We start from the raw sequence: 14977 nt of genomic DNA on the forward strand, positions 1-14977 counted from the left end.
TAAGACCACTTTACAATCCTTATCTGTAGCCGGCTGATCAGCACGCTGATGCTCCCAGGGAATGCCAAGACCCATTGCAAGGAAACATCATTTAGCCACAGGTGTGGCTCCCTTAAACACTAGCTAGCAAAACATTGTTTGCACTCATGGGGTTTCCAAGCTAGCAACGCACCTTTGTGCAGCTTTGCCATGCTTTTCTGGTACTGCACTGGCGCACTGATGACCCTAATTCTACAAGTGCAAGCTTAGATCTGAGTGCATCTTAAAATAACATCTTCAGAGTTGGCTATTGCAAAGAGCCACCCCAGAATACAGTTTTGAGTCTTTTTCTCATTAACACAGACCACAGGAATGTCCAGTGAACCCAGCCAGGTACCAATGAGCTCGCCACAGTCCTTAAAAGGTGAACAGTTCCCCACCCGTTGCCCTCAGGCGTTAGCCGCCATTACAAGGACTGAAACAGTAAATATGGCTGGAAATAAACCACAAACACGTGTCAATTTCATCCTGTTTATTCAAGCTTTGCAGCTAAAGGGGCAGCACCAGCAATCTTTCATTCTGTATTCTTGAGCCTGAGTATGGCTCCTCCAAAGAAGCGAAACAAGCGACGTAGTTCCTAATCTAGATAACTAAATATCATGACTGCTACCACATAATTAAGGAAAACCATTGCCCAGTTTCAGACAGAGAGGATTTATTTTTTATTTTTTATTTGGAGCTCCAGTATTGCCGACACACTGACTCCTACACCCGACGAGCGGTTCAGACTAGAACACATAAAGATGAACTGAAGCAGAATGATGCTCTTGAATAAACCAGTTGTCCTATTGTAAGAGTTGAGTAGGCCAGATATTTCCTGGCTTGATGGATGAACTGATTCACGGGAGGCAGGGGTTGGTGATGAAAGACAAGAGAATTGCCTTGGCTCCCCGACTGCCTGGGAGGTGCAAACGGTAAGGTAAAAAACATGAGGCTTCTTTGAGCTGTAAAAGCATGGAACATCAAAAGAAGCCAGCCCACTACTGAGCTAGTAAAGCGCCTGCTCAGCACATGTAGACTGTCCTCATTCTCCCATTGTTGACAAGGGTTCTGTCACACGGTTTGAAGTTTGCAAATGATGTGCTGTAAGCAAGAACCAGGTCTTTACTGCCTGATTCCGAAAGCTGGATTCGTGTGTGCAAAGGGGGCCCCTCAACGTGCCATATTAGAACAGAGATCTGTGCAAAAAGTAGAGCCATGAAATAAGCCAACCTGGCACAAATTGAATGTACTGCACCAAAGGGGCACATGGGGGAATGATCAGTGAGTAACGGTCTCAACAAGATTGGAAAGCACAGAGGCTAAGCTGTGAACAATTGGCCCACTTGTGAGCAATTGAGCCACAAACCCACTCATGGCTGTGCTATTTCTCCTTCATGGTCTAGGAATCCCTTGACAATGATTGAGGGGATGCTCTCTAAAATGGATCTACCGCACACGCAGGAGAACAGGAATGGCTTTGGGAAAGATGCCTTTAGAGGGCTAAAAAGTGTCATCTGCTTTTTATACAACAGCTCTGGGCAGATTTCTTTGTGGTATCAGGTCCCTGAGAAAAGTAGCTATCCCAGTGATAAGCAACGCTGATATGAAGAGCGGGCAGCCATCAGAGGAATAGATCTAACCACTAAAGACAGGTATCTCACACTCTCACAGATCTCTGTCCCACCGTGACTTGTTATGATTAGAACATAAACCAAAGTGTTGCTGTCTCTACAAAGTATTGAACTTGCGTAGGTTATATTGTTTCAAACATTCATCTTCTTTGGGTCACCACATTATTCAATGCATTCTTCTGGGGATGACCTGCATTACTTTAAAGTAAATAAATGCAAACACTGTACACTACTTCTGGGCTGCATCAATGCATAGAGGGGTGGAGATTAAGCCCAAGTGTAACTTGGCATCCAGGTCCCCATATTGAAGAAGGTTGCAGCTGTGGATGAGTGTCATTGGAAATCTCTTCCGCAGCGTGGGAGTCCACCTGGACAAGCCTGCATAGACAGCTGTGTGCGTGGCTCTGCCCTCTCTCTGCATATCTTGAGAGTTTCATGGAGGTAATCAGTCACAGTTTGTTTCTTTGGGAAAGCAATGTCTTCTTGCATCATCAGCATGTGAAACAGGACAAGCGGAAAGTGGTGTTGCTGCTATGCAGGGAGGCAGTCCCCCCCCCATGCACCTTCATTTTATAGGAGGGTGAAACAACGCTACTCGTGTCATACATCCTATGAATCCCTAGGGAAAAGGGTGGAAGAAGAAGACACAAAGAATTACTTTTATGTATTTCTAAATAAAATCCATTGTACAAATTATGAAGCTTGAAGAACTTGTGTCAAGGCTAAAGTTGGGAGAAACTCATAGTTGATGGATAGTGATGAGTGGTAGCAATGTGTGGTGGTCAGCGTGATAAAGAGGTTGGAGGGAAAGAGGCAACAAGCGAGAGAATGAAGGCGAGGAGGAGGACAGTGAGTTTGTTAAAGTTAAAGTATAAAAAAAAGACAGGGATAATCAGGAAGGTATATGGTAGAACAAAGTAATAGGAGCTATGGGAGGGAAACAGGTAACAAAGATAGGAAGGAGTCGTGGAAAGCTACACATCAAAGACGTAGATAAAGATGGAGTACAGCACCTAGGGTTATTACCATACATTGGAAGGATATCAACAAAAGGAGGGTAGACTCACTGAGAATGAGAAGGTAGAGAGTGAGGAATGGCCGGAAATGGAAGAGGAATAAGGAGACAAATATAGAGTTCTGAGAATTGTGACAGAAGACAGTATTGGTAGGAAACATGTTAAATAGTGGGGAAGAGAAAGATAAGAAAAGGAGGTGGCGATGGAAGAAATGTGTAACAAGACAGTAGTAAAGAGACCTGGTGGAAAAGAAAAAGATAGAACAGAAAAGAGAGAGATTGTGGAATCTGGAGTTAGTGTCTAGGCTGCTGGGAGATTTAAAGAAATTGCATGTGTTCCTCCTTAGTCTCCTTGATGTAACACCATGCAATTTCTAATCTAAAACCAAACAAGGGCTTTACAAGAACATTCGTTTCACCATTTAGTAGCAAGTATGAATGCCCAGGCTGTTCTCCATAGGCAGCAGATGGGCAGGCTAAAACTGCTGCATCGATCAAGGATCCAATCTCAGTAAATCAATATGGCAGAAGCATGTTATTATAAAAAGGCTATATTTTGATTCAGATAACAATCGCACACTGTAATATCATCCCTTGCACTGAAAAAGGTGCACCTAAATCCGCAAAGGGCATCTGACTGTGCGTACCTTAGATGCGCTCATTAAGATGCCCTTTTATCCCCCTTTACACATTTCAATGCAAATCCCAAATCCACAAATGCAAGGTGCTTCGAAATTCGCAGAAATCAAAGACCTTCCCACTGCACCTGTTTGGAATAGGCACTGCAGTGGAAGGTGCAATGCATGAAGTGTTCATTTACTAACTTTTCATGCATTGATTTTGAAGTGGGAGAGCAGCAGTGCTAACAGATGTTCCTACTTGCATGTCTACCCTTCAAACAAGGTCAGAAATGCTTGTTTATTTTTTACTGCATTTCACAGTGAGTGTGTGGGTGTCTGAGTATGGGTGTAAGCCTGAATGCAATGCATGCATGTGCCTAAGAAGGCTTTGTACAGTGATGGCCTGGGGCAGAAGCAATACTGATTTGTGGATTTAGTCACGGCCTCAAGCAAGGGATTTATAGTGACACCTATAACTGGCATGAATAGACTGTGGCCACAGTCCCATGCAAGTGATTTACATTATCTAATATTATAAGCATAGACAGATGTGGATGCAACCTCATGCAGGTGATTTACATAGAACATTATTACTTCCATAGATAGATTTTGCCTGAACAGTCGAGTAATTAATTTACAATTACCATGTATTATTGCCATTGACAGATGGTGGTCACAGACTCATGCACATGATTTACAGTGACCATTATTGACATAGACAGATTGTGGCTACAACCTCATGCAAATGATTTACTGTGATCATTAGTATTGGCATAGATAGATTGTGGATGCAGAATGAATAAAATGTAGAAATATTTGGTCACTCAGGCTAATTTGAGGAAATATATAAGTCTCTTCACTGAACATATTCACCAGCCATAACTGACCGTGAATGTTATTCCCTCTCAGGAGCTGTCTGCCCTTTCTGGCATCAAAACTGCTCAGCCAATAGCACAGATACTTAAATTGTCCGTTTTCTGCTTCAAATACTCGTGCCTATCTCCTCACCCTCAGTGGTGTCTGGTGACCTTACTGTGGCATAGAGCTCTTTACAAGCAACACGCATATCATAACCTTATGTGGTGACAGTCATGTAACAAATACATCCCACTGTACAGAAAACCTGAGCTGTGCAAAAACTGCACTTTCAATCAATATATCATACAATGAATGCCAAGAGCCTAATTCTTCATCACCCTTGTGTACACCTCATTTGCCTTGTGCACTGTATACTCTGGGCTAAGTTACTTCTGACAAACAGCTGGGCAAGTCGAGGTTTATCTCTGTGGGGTTCGTCTGGTAACAGTAACACTTACTGAAAAAATAAACCTCCAAAGTTAAAGCATATACTTAAGAACATCTCAATGCCATCAAGTAAGCATTTTCTGACTGACTAATTTCACTACTTTCCTCTAATTACAAAAAACGACCCTCGCGTGTATACACTCACTTGCTGGAGCATTAAGCAATTGCCCTTTCCTGGTCAGAGTCGTGCTTTGATCATCTAACATTGACTTTACATCCATGCAATCTATAACAAGCGTCACCCATACACCTCAATCTCCTTCTCACATGTACACAGTTTCCACGCATATTTACATTTTCTCCCCCATGAACCTTTACCCTTCTTTGCTGCTCTGTTGTATTATCTCTGAGGCGAAGATCTGTTTACCACTGGGGAGGGCACAATTCGGCCCCAGCCGGTAAGTTGATCAACTGTAGTGGTGAATGGCACAGTATAAAAAACTCTTAACGTAACATAACAAGCTGAATACAATCGAGATGCCAGGATCTAGTGAGGAAGAAACATGCGTAATTTGTGCAGATTAAGAGCAGAATTCTTGGGCATGCTCTTGCCCTGCATTATACTTGCAGCATAAGCAGTTTCCATTCAGAGATTTATTTCAACGTGACATTTTCTTAATAGATAATGCTGTGCTGATCCATTTTAATATGTTTTCATCGGATATGATATCGATTGATTAATGCTGTTGACTTCATAATGTTTTGGATTAATGTTTGTCAATTATTAAGAAACTGTCATGTGTATTTTGCAACTAATGGATGGATTAAAGTGTGTGTAAAGTTGTGCCTGATTGTATTGTACATATGATTTGTTATTGCTTGACAAATATTGAGGGTTGTGTTTTAGTTATGTCTGCAAATTGTTTTACCATCAATACTGGCTTCTAAATACAGATTTAAAAAGTAGCTCAAAGCAACTCCAAACATTTAAAAGTTGCAAGTGCAATGCAATGGGTAGTAGCAGCCCTCAGGAAGCCATCCAATCACCAAAGCTTCACTGGCAATAGGATATCATGCACAGAATTTTCCAGAATGGGAATCCCTGCTATAGTCATATGGTCATCTCACCCATACTGTCATGGAACCCACTGATGACAAGTTTAAAAACGCAGGTGTCAAACCCCCATTTGTGTGTTCACCACGGTCTGAACATAAGGTTAGATTAATGTTTATGTTTTTTTAATAAAGCACAGCATATCACCATTAGTACTTCGGGGCGCTGTAAGAGCAGAAAAGAAGTCAGGCATGGACAGATGAACAAACCATAATTTGTGGAAACCTAGTTTACAATATTGTGACACAAGTTTCCTAAATAAAAAGATTTGAAGGTGTTTTCTGAAAAGACTCAGGAAAGCATCGGATCTCAGTTCTAGAAGTAGTGCAGTCTTTAGCTACAACTTAAGACAAGTAGCGGCCAACAATATTTCTCTAAAGAGGGAAACGGGATGCAGATCTGAGTGGGCGTCTTGGCACAGTGTGAACAAATATGGGATTTGCTAATATATACGGAGAGTTACACACAATGCATAAGGATTTACACACCAGAAACCAATGTAATGAGGATAAGCCGGCCAAGATGGAATCAAACTGTTTCACCTTGAGAATCATTCTATCAGCGCAATTCTGAACTCTCTTTAGCCGTAACAATAATCTTTTGGCAAGATCGAAGCAAATACTATTTCCAACATCTAATTGTGCTTAAGCAAAAGCACTAATGGCTATGATTGTATGAGGAAAAGACAGACAGGGCAGAAGATGTTTCCACTTTCCTAGTTGGAAAAGGCAGCTCTTAACCACCTGTAAAACCTGATAGACTCAAAAGATAGGTTAGAAACCATCAGGATTCCCAGATCCAGTACATAGAATACCAGTGGTCTGATATATCTTTTACTGCAAATAATTCTGTGTTGTCATGTATTGATTTCCAAAATATGTATGCTCATCCGACATCTTATATCTGAAAGGCAACTTCTAACCTCTGCACAGTTCAGTTCTCTATTTCCTGGCAGTTTTATCAGCAACTGGGTATCATCTGCTTCATTTAAAACCTGAACCTATGAATGTCTGATTAAAAAGATGAGAAGTTGAATATACATATTTAGGAGTTTTGGAGAAAATAGAGATATTGGAGTTAAAGAATAAGGTGTGGGAGAACTTAAGTAAGGGTGCTAGACTTTGAGGACAGACTTTCCATCTGAACCAAAATTGTCAATTTTGGAATTGACGTCTGGGGTTGTGTAAAGCAATTGCAGTAAAAGACTTTATAAACCAGAAATATAAATAGAAGGAAGCAGTGATGCTGAGAATTACTTTTTATAGGTAATAGCTATCCACGTCCTGGTTTCATTTACACGATTGTAACGAGATCTTATATTGGTGTGCTACGATATCATTTGGCAGCATTTGATTTCAATCACGTAACCACATGCCCATAAGAAAAAGCACTTCCAAATAAGTATTCAATAAATAATTATGGAATGCAAAGTGATCAGCCAATGCTGATCTGCCGTTTACAAGCATGCACCTTAACACGGTTCTAGTCTCTGCTGAGGTATCTTGATCCCTGCTGTCTTTGAAAATCCATGAATGTTTGTAATACACCTCATTCTGAAAGAAACTCATGCTGCAGGATGTCATACTTAATTCTTACCTTGACATGGTGAGTTATTTAGAATTTGAAGAAAACAATGCCCCAAAAATCAGTAGAGATGTAGACACGGAAATGTTATCTTTAAGAGGTACTATGCCTTTCCTCTCCTTCCCCCAGAAGCTCATGGTATCTCGAGCTCTGGTTCTCTCTCGCTTGGACTATTGTAACAGCCTCTTTCTAAATCTACCTGCCTCTACTCTCCGCCCTCTGCAACTAATCCAGAACAGGACTGCAAGACTTGTCCTTGGCCTCAAGCCATGGGATCGTATCGCTCCAGCTCTGAAATCTCTCCACTGGCTCCCAGTGGATGCAAGGATTACATTCAAAACCCTCTGCATTGTCCACAAGGATTTCTGGGGCCTGGGTCCAAAATACTTTCAGCTATCCCTCCGCAAATACCTCCCCTCTCGAGCTCTTCGCTCCTCTACCTCCAACTCACTCAGGGTCAGTCTTTTTTCTAAGAAACGAGCTGGGGTAGATCTCTGTCTTCGTCTGGGGCCTCCCTCTGGAACAGCCTCCCTGCCACTCTAAAACTTGAGGAGAACCATCTCCCGTTCTGGAAGCACCTCAAGACCTTCCTCTTTTCTTCTGCCTTCGCTCCCCCTCTCCCCTGCTGATCTGTTCTCTCTTGGCATCATGCACCTGGCCACCCTCTGTCTTTTGGGCCCAGGTACCTGCTCATCCTGCCACCCTCCCGCACTGCCTCCGGGCCACCCCTTGCACTGGGGTCTGTATCTGTACCCATACAGCCCCCCCTTTTTTCTTCCTGCACTTATCAGACCGACCCTGTCTGCTGCCTTAAACCTAGCACGTGCAAATTGCTGGCTGCATTACCACTGTTTGTTGCTTTTATTATTTATTTATTGTTTTTTATCTGTTTCTCCTCTGCTTCGCACTTTCCACCTCTCCCCCTTCCATGCACTTTTCCCCTCCCCCCTCTCCCATGCACTTGCGCGTTCTCAATGTCACTGGGCCTAGTAAGATCGCTGTTGTGTTCTCCCCTGTTCCCCTCCCTTGCCTTGTCGCGCTCTGAAACACTTGTGTACGAGCGCGATAGAAATAAAATATCAATCAATATCAATCAATCAATTAACAGAAATGGCAACCGAAGGCCCGGCCTAGGTGCATAACAGAACATACCGGATGGCCCTAGGCGTGCCTTCACACATCCTGCTTTTAAATAGAGGCTGGGGACAAGTCTCCTGTGTCTCAACAATGCAATAGAAGACAAATAAAAACATGTGTAGCCACTCAGTGACCCAGACTGCACCGAGTACAATACATTTATTTTATTCATGTATTTATTTATTTATTTAATTTGTTGATAGCGTCCATGACCTGGAAGTATAAGACATCACTAGATATCACTAGAGGCATCACTGTCCCTCACCCACACGAGGTGGGGCACTCTGGCCACATGGCATAATAAACAATTGAAATCAGCTAAAACATTTTTTAAAGGGCCGTGGCCTGGAGAGCGCTTGAGTAGGGTGGCTTCCTGAGAGATTCCGTGCAGCACTGAACCTGAGGCTGGGAAAGCCTGACTTGAGAGGGTCCGAGGTTCTGGGGCCCGTGTTGTGAATGGGTGGAGCACATCCTACTCTTCCGAGAGGCTCAGTGGATCCCACTATAATGGTGAACTCATCTGGCTGCTCGGAGTGTGGAGAGGGTGCCGGAGGCAAAATGGCACCCACAAGGTGTGCAGCCCAGCTGGAATGCTGAGAAAGGGCCTAGGGCTTTGTGCTTTGTCCAGGGTTGGCTGCCAGTGCTCCCAGCATCACGTGGAACAACTTGTTTCATCCACAGCACAGCTCCCTACCAGATGTCCCGCAAAGGAGGTACACAACTATGCTGGTAACCGTGAACTGGGCTGCCCAGCCAGAATGCTGAGGAGGAGCAGGGAGAGATGCAGTGAGTTCTGGCTGTTCACATGGGCCCTCACACATTCCCTTAACTACTTTGACCTGGGATTGCCATCTCCTTCTCCAGCAATGGATTCTAGATGGCCTCCTCTTTGGCTGATATTGTGGGGTCGGACTGGATGTGCTCAAGGACCTGAGGTAATCTCATGTTGGAGCTTCCTTCGTGGGGACAGTGCCACCACTTTGAGGACTGTGGATACTGACATGCTGCTTCCTGGGCCCCCTGTTTGTTGCTTTTATGCTGATGCACCTGGTACTGTAGTCATGACTCCACCGAGTCTACCCCACTGACTGTATTGGAACATGTGCAAATACTCCCCTGGTTTATGTGCAGATGGAGCCTGGGTTTTGTGTTGTGATTACACTGGGGAATTGTGGGCGAGCTCTTCTGGTGGGTATCCCATTTCTCTCCCCTGCCTAACCTACTCTGGGGCCCAACAATGTCAGAGAAGCAACATTGCTACTATGCTTCATGCTCAGGGCAAGCCCAAAAGGCTGACACTACAGTGGTGGCAGTGCACTGCCCTGCAGGTAAGGGGAACGACTCAGCTCTTCCAGCTACTAAATCGGACATACGTGCCCTGCTGGGTGAGATGAAGAAGGAATTTCATAATCGCATGCCAGCACTCACGTCTAAACTTATCATACTGGACAAGCGAGTTGAGGAGGTGGAACATCATAAAGGGGAGATTGAGGACACGGCCTGTGATTATGCCTTGGAAACAACAGATGCATCCTGATATCTTCTGGATCTTGAAAGCAGATATGCAGCACTGAAAGGCAAGCAGGAGGACATTGAAAACCGCTCGAGATGAAACAACATCAAACTTCGTGGTGTTACCCGCTCAGCGGGAGATAAGGATCATGCGGATTATGTCTGACGTTCTTCCACTCTCGCCTCAAACTCACAGGTGATGCCACCATTTTCTGGATCGAACACATCACCTCTATGGAACATCCAGAGAGTGATCAAACATTTTCCTTGGCACCCTAAACCAGTTCTACTTCTTCTCAGACAAGCAGAAGATAATGGAGGCAGCGAGCAGCTTCCCATACTTGTCATTTTGGGGAGCTAAACTGCAGTTGTACCATGACCTGGTTAGAGTAATGGTCCAGAGTAATGGTCCAGAAGCATAGCGCCCCATCACCCATTGGCTCCCCAACTCAGGGAGAAGGGTGCACGCTATAGGTGGGGCTTTCTTACTGCTTCGATTTTATCGCACAAAGGCAAACAGCGTTCGGCCTCGTTGCCTACTGAAGCTACTACCCTGTTGGAAATGTGGTCAGCTGCCCTGGCCAGTATAATTTCTCTCCTCCATCTGCTCAGCTGGAACAAGATAACCCCAAACCCAAACCCAAAACAGACACTGGACTAGACTGGGGGGGGCACAGAAAACATGGGGTACCCTAATAGTAAGTGAATTGGAGCAACTAGATTACCTGTGCTGCGGTTATACTGATTGCCCACTGAAGGTGGCTGCAGTGGCAGGGATGGGCTCCTGGGTGTGTGAGGCTCCAGTCAATCACCCCATTGAGCTGGAGAGCGCTGTTCGATTTGGACTACTTTGTTGTGACTATATCTCATTAGCTGGGTTCTTGCATAAAAGGTCAGGGTCTTGAAGCAGCAGCCAGATTCAATCACTGGAAGATCCATTCCAAAGAAGAAGTGACCAGCAGAGGCGACTGAGGGTCCACTGCAGCTCCAGCCCTTTCTTCTGTGAGACAGTGAAGATCCACACTGGATGACTTCCTCCCTTGTACTGGTGGCCCTAACCATTCTCGAGACCAGCTACAGTTTGAGCCCCCGCACGACAAGATGCAACCTTCCAGGCCTGCAAACTCTGAATAACCTGGGACCTCGGTCACTGCTGCATGTCATTGACTGCTCAAGCTTGGTTCTGGCTGCAAACACATGGGCATCTGTCTGGGCCTACAGAGACTCCATCCTGATCATAGAAGTTCCCTCAGCTGAGTCCTGGACCGAGAAATTGAAGGAAATCTGCCGGGTGACAACCATCGTTGCTACGAAGCCTGGTTCAAGCCTCCACAACCAAGTGCTGTGATGATCATCTGCTGGGCAAACCTGTGACCTAGTCGGACCTTCTGCTCCCACCAAACGTTCTTCCTCCAGCCAGCAAGGCCAGAGACCGGGACTAGAGCTGTTGTCGCCTTAGATCGGGGACCCACCGATGACTTTGTTGTTCTTGACTGAATAAGGTACTGTCACACTCCTGGGTACTTACTTAGACAGTTGTTGTGTTGCCAACTTGGGGTGGATGACCCAACCGTGTTCTCCCAGGCCTCAGTACATCCATCCTAGAGGTTGAAATCTTCCAGGTGGCCTACCTAAACCCCCTGAACCTTTTGAATTCCATTTCCATTACTTACCTGCTACGGAAAAAATCTTCTAAGAACGTCTGCCTTACTTTGTTATACCGCTCATGTGTCACTGGTCCCCCATTGTCCCCCTTCTGACTTTTGAGACATTCATTCCCCACAAAGGGTTGGAATTCTAATGTTAAGGCCTACACAAAGTTATTTACTCTCCAGTTTTGCTCTTTCTAGTAAATGTTGGTTGATGAGATGATTCAATAACTTGAAGTAACTTCTTACAGCTTACCTGTTATTCTTCAAAATGTCTACTATTGCTTTGAGTATTGCTACAGTAACTATCTAATAGGTATACCTCATTGTGTGAACTATGTTTACTTACCTGAATTGCATATTGAATTTAACATTTCCCTATAAAAATTAACCATATTTTTATATAACTACAGTGTGTAAGTGTTTCATTGACTATAGGTGTGCTCAAAGGTCTTTGTACTCACCTACAGCCCTTCTCCCTAAGACTAAGCCTGCCTGCTCGCCCATAGCTACCAAACCTTTAGGGTAGTTCAGGCCAAACCGAAGAGTTGGAGCCCTGTACTCCTAAGAGTGAGTATTCTGAAGCCCAGCCACAGGTGGACTTTAGTAGAACTCCCCAGCAATTGGTGTTACAGTGGTGGGATACTGTGTAGTTTGTCATACACTGAGTCTGAGAGACACTAGTGGTTAAGAAAACCATCCACTAGGACTGTCTTTGAACAAGAGTTGTCGCAGTGAGGATACTGAATTACAGTATGAATTTCTACAAACTGGAGGCTCTTACTTCCCTCAAAGTAGACACTCTTAAAGAATAGTGTAAGGAAAGAGATTTTAGTTGCAAAGGAAACAAACCAGAGTTCATCCAAACCTTAATGGACTTCCAGAAGTCCCAACGTAGACAAACATCAACTAATTATCTTATTCACATTGATTTAAGAGAGAAGGATGAAGCAGACTATGATCTAAGTTCAAACCTAGGAGCTGATATTTAACTGGAGGATGACCTGTGCCAATACAGATTCTCCCTCCAACTGATGTCCCAATGACAACACCCCCTCCACCTTACCTCCTGAGATGCTTTTGGCTATTGAGAAATAAAAAGCAATAATCAGTGAGATGAAGTTGTAACTAGAGCATGGAAAATTAGAGATCAGAGTAAAGGAAATTAACCATGGCCTCAGAGAGAAGGAGGTGCAACATGAGTTAGAAATGAGAAGGATGTCTCTTGATAACTCCTTTTCCTCTTCAGGGTATTCTTTGGCTGATGCTTTCAGGATCTTCAAGACTAGGCTCCACAAGAATTTTGTGAGTTCATATGATGTTATGAATGATATGATTGATTGATTGAAGGCATTTGAATTTGCTTGTGAAATGCAAGATGTGAGTGATAGCGCACTTGTACCATGGGTTCTTTCTAGGCTTCCCCAGAATGACTGTGAAGTGCTTCTGGAATTGAATGCTGCTGATAAAAGGGACTATAGCTTAGTTAAGAATTCTCTTATAGCTAGATATGTGAAGACTCCTTACCAATATCGAAAAAGGTTTATAGAACATAAGAAAAAAAGGATGGAGTGTTATGGGCAACCTAGGCGTGTGAGCCTTTAAAAGAACTTAGATGGGTGGATTGATGGCCATAAAGTGAGAAACTTTGATGGCATGAAAAATCTCTTTATGCAAGAAACCATTTTTGATGACTGTTCCCTAGAACTGAGACAGCTCCTTGCTAGCTCAAAAGAGTTAGACACCAAAAATCTAGCGACTGCTACTGACTTGTGGGTAGCCAACAGGACCACTCACAAGGATTCTGGGGTGCCTAACAAGAAGGAGGAGGGGTAGAATCATAGGAAAGGAAGGGAAAGAGAATTTCACAAGCCCCCATCCAAAGAGGGTCACACACATAACCATATACAGAAACACCATGAGAAATTCAATAGGGCTAGTGACTACTATGGAGCCAAGGTAGAGGTTGGTACCAAAACAAAATACATTGCAAAGTACGTTTGGTATATATGTGGTTTGTGGGATTGTTAACCACATGAAAGGTGATCCCAGATGTAAGGGTAAACACTTGGGGATCCCATCTGCCACCTTAGCCTTCACCCAAGAAGGAGAAGCTCCAGTAGCAGGTGCTAACTTTCACTATCTAATGAGGAACCCATAGGAGTTAATGCTAGAGATATATTAGTGTCTTTTAGGTCTCGGTAATAACATAGCCATTATATAAATATCTCCATTCCAGAAAACACTAAAGAATACTTTAAGAACAGTGTACTCATCAATGGTTGTGAAACCCCTGCCATTAGAGGCACTGGGGCCAGCATTACGGTGGTAGATGAGAGTCTTCTCAACCCCCAAGATGTAGCTAAGGCCCACCAAACTTGCAGGAGGTCCTATCCAAACGCTTCTTATGCCTGTTACCATCAAATGCAATGATATGACTGTCAGGATTCCTATCAGTGTCAGCAGAGGTGCATGGTACTGTGTTGTTGTGCAATGACCTGAAGGCCTTGATTGTTGTCTCCAACACTGCAGACCCCACAAGTCGAAAGACAAGGACTCAAACAAGGCAGGCCAGAGAAGCAACCTTACAAGATCTCTCCACTGTGACCAAGGAGAAATCTAGAGTCTTCAAAGTGAAAAAGGGCCCCATGCCCAAACCTTCCAAAGGAAAAAGGGGTCATGTGTCCAAAAAGCTCAGTGTCACCCCTGTGACCACACCTCCAGCTAAGGCTGAGGTGACTGGAACAGAAGACCAACCTACTGCTGATACAGAGGTGGGGGAGATTTATCCCTGTCTTGAAGACCTGGATTCTAGAGATAATCCTGATCTGAAAATAATATTTGCAGAAGATAGACCCTGTAGGGCAGACTTTAATCAGGGGTAAAGAGAATGTCCCTCTCTTTAAAGCTTGCACAGGGAAGCAGCGTCCCAACTTGAAGGGCAAGACTCTGGGAAGCAAAGGCTCTGTTGGGAGGATGGTCCCCTATATAGTGAACCTGTAGAGTCAACCCCAGATGACTGGTGGTACCCCAAAGAGATAGAGCTATGCTTTTGTATATAGCACATGAGGTCCTTCTGGATGGTCTCCTAAGCACTAATGATGCCAAAGAGAGGCTCTCATTGTGCTTCCACTGACCCCAGATGGGTGCAGGAGAAGATAGATTCTGCAAAATCTGCCACACTTGACAGATGTCTGGCAGAAGTGGAGCCAAGAATGTGGCACCTCTGGTGCCTCTCAGAGTTGTGGGAATTTATTTTGAGAGGGTTTGGATTAACATAGTTAGTCCCATTGAACCTACAACCTCCTCATGCAACAGGTGTATACTTGTTGTAGTGAACCATGGCACTAGGTTCCATGAGGCAATCCCAATGAGAACTGTCACTGCTCAGGCAGTTGCCAAGGCCTTCATTGGTATTTTTACCAGGGTAGAATTCCCTAAGGAGGTAG

General features: G+C 44.2%; 1 protein-coding gene across 1 annotated transcript in view; it reads right to left on the bottom strand.

Moving 5' to 3' along the window:
- Nucleotides 1–496: 496 nt before the first annotated feature.
- The window catches only part of GNAT1 (G protein subunit alpha transducin 1), a 214957-nt gene continuing 200476 nt past the window's right edge, over nucleotides 497–14977 (bottom strand). The window contains exon 9 of the mRNA XM_069644137.1: nucleotides 497–2271. The gene's annotated coding sequence lies outside the window, so the exon portion shown is untranslated. The remainder of the gene's footprint in view (nucleotides 2272–14977) is intronic.

Source organism: Ambystoma mexicanum, chromosome 2p (assembly GCF_040938575.1).
Source record: "Ambystoma mexicanum isolate Mex_15411 chromosome 2p, UKY_AmexF1_1, whole genome shotgun sequence".
NCBI lineage: Eukaryota > Metazoa > Chordata > Amphibia > Caudata > Ambystomatidae > Ambystoma > Ambystoma mexicanum.